General features: G+C 34.0%; 1 long non-coding RNA gene across 1 annotated transcript; it reads right to left on the bottom strand.

The window, feature by feature from the left end:
* Positions 1–448: 448 nt before the first annotated feature.
* On the bottom strand, positions 449–2068 carry LOC126884451 (uncharacterized). The gene is made up of 2 exons (XR_007698045.1): positions 1738–2068; positions 449–1270 (listed from the first exon to the last, which is right to left on the bottom strand). It is a non-coding gene; the product is annotated as an uncharacterized LOC126884451 (long non-coding RNA).
* Positions 2069–2706: the final 638 nt, after the last annotated feature.

The raw sequence follows: 2706 nt of genomic DNA, 5'->3' as shown, positions 1-2706 counted from the left end.
TTAAGACAAAAGAAGAGGGGCTTAGCTCAGAAGGAAAAAAAATCAAAAGGGCAGAGAGATACTAAATCTCAAGTATGAGTATTCGGGCTAGCTTCCATACACCGAATATTGGCTTTAGAGATATAAGAAGAAAATTTGGTAATGAAATGATAATAACTAGGAAGAAAATGAGACTATTAATACAAAAATGGAAGGAAAATAGATAAGAATGCTAGAGATAAAATAATATCGAGTTACAACAAAGAAAGAAGAAGAAAAAAGGGCGCCAACTCGAACGAACAACTCGGCTCTCAGAACCAAGAAGTTGGACAGGTTCGAGATTTTGAAGTAACGAACAACATGAACTCTATGACACTGGTTACAACTACCTGAAATACAAAATACTAAATACTGAGCTTGTCTTGCTATGTCATATACTGGTAATACAGACTGAAATAAAACACCAACCTTAATACATACAAATATATTAATAATAAATATTAAATGTTAACACTTTACATATAACGCAACGTAATAACAGTGATAGAGGATGGGGAAAAGATAAAATAGGACCGCAAAGGCCACTCAACAAGCAATTATCCACTATCACTGGCCAAGCAAAAGTATTAAAATCAAAATCCAAATCAAAAGTCCGTTGGAATAGCAAAAAGGTCTATATAAATGAGTTGGTCAGTGACTCTTTATATATTTTACAAAAAAAAAACCTACGAGACGTATTCCCTATTTAAAATCCGCGACAAAATTTTACAACCCGATTCCCTATTAAATTTTAAGATACAATTATTGATGATTATTAAACAAGACCTGATTTTATTTATTTAAAACTACTACTTATATTAAATCAAAAAAAAACCAACGACCTAAAACCCTGTCTATCACGAAAATATATGTACTCTTCCTAATCGTATGCATACGAAAAGTTTACAATGTAGCAAATATATCTTACCCAAAAGTAAATAATGAAAAAGTAAATAAACTTAGCTTTTACACAACAGTCGGTTAAAAGTAGGGTTGCAAGTCCATAGAGATGAATTCCGTAGGAAATTCCCTTTTGGCACGATAAAACGGTTGGCTGCTGTGGTGAGTAAGTCCTACTGCAAGGTCCTGGGTGAAGATGCTGGTTGTAATAAAATCCGGTATGGTGTATTATCCAACAAAAACAGCCCACTCTAGGGATAAACCATCACAGAGTGGCTAGCAATCTAACTAGGTAGTACATAATCAACGTGATAGAGTCACGTTGTGTGACTAAATAACTAAGTTACGGGATCTAAAATAAAGTTTATTTAATTAGTTATGATGTATTTCAAGAACAGTAGCAGTACATATTGAACAGGCCCAAACAAAAACATCAAATATTAGGTAGGTTAGGTATTCATATGTCATGTCAAAATTTCTGAAGTTTACTTCAATTCAGACATGACAGGGACGTGCGCATTAGATGGGCGTGACAGAAGGCTGTATAGATACTCGTTAAAACTTTTTATAAATCACAGATAAAAAAAACCTTAAGTAAAAAGCCTAACGATCAGGTATAAAAGATATTAAAATTTAGGTTTGGACTAAAAAAAACTATGGCCTTGATTGAATGTTCCTTTGCAAATGAGAATGAATATCATTATTATACTATGAATTATATATACTTATGTGGTAAATTAATCTACCGAAAGATCTAACTACAATGATGCATTGGATTTCACAAGGAAGGAATGAGAGATAAATGTATTATGTACTTACTGAAACAAGGCAGGCACGCCGGAATATCCACTTCTGTTATGTGAAGAAGTCCAAAGAGATGTTTAACTTTGGTTATCTAGTTTTGTAGATGGGATTAGCTAACGCTTGATTTCCTTCTAATTATTTGATTTCCATCGAAAATTTGTTTCAATCCCGTCACTTAAAAGTGGGAATAACCTTACTAGCGGCGCGCCATCCGCCCTTCGAGCCGTTTCCTGACCAACTGCTGTTCAATGTTATCGGAAATCGATTCGTATCGATCCGATAGAAACATGCGCGGTGCTTTCCTCTTGCTTCGCTGCGAAAATAGGCACCTAGGCGATTAAATAGGCGTCTCGAAAGAATTTTCTAGAGGGGTATTTTTAATGAAATATAATTGAATGAATCGAAAATCGTAATTAATTTTAAATGGTCCGTAGCATAACTGCTACATAGTCATAATCCGGATCGGCTATGCTATCATCATCATCTTCGTAAACTATCTCGTCATCTGAATCAAGATTAAAGTTCATGATCTCGTCGATTTGTTCATCGGTTATTGTGGAAAGATTGTATTTTGTGCTTTTTCCGCGTCTGTCAGCTCGTTATACCTTTTCGCACCTTACTTTCTTTGTCTTTGAGATCTATTATTTTCCATGTTATACAATAGAAAGAAAGAAATGTATAAATAATAAAAGTAAAATAATACAAATATGTACTTTTATTCAAATACGCGAAGGACTTATTTTACCGTACACCGACAAGCCGGCCAAAAGGCTGGTACCACTCAACACTCAAAAAACAGCACTAATTTTATATTTTTCACCAAATACGCTAGTAAACTATTAAACAAACACTATAAGTACTTACCAAAAAAAAATATGAAATCAATTGGATAACTAGAACTATTTTATTTTACGGTTCGATTACACGTGTTCCAGAGCAATAATTTTTACGTGCGATTCAGTTGCATGTTTCCACGTTGACCAA

This window comes from Diabrotica virgifera, chromosome 5 (genome assembly GCF_917563875.1).
Source record: "Diabrotica virgifera virgifera chromosome 5, PGI_DIABVI_V3a".
NCBI classification, from domain to species: domain Eukaryota; kingdom Metazoa; phylum Arthropoda; class Insecta; order Coleoptera; family Chrysomelidae; genus Diabrotica; species Diabrotica virgifera.
This window is presented reverse-complemented; position numbering and strand designations above follow the sequence as displayed.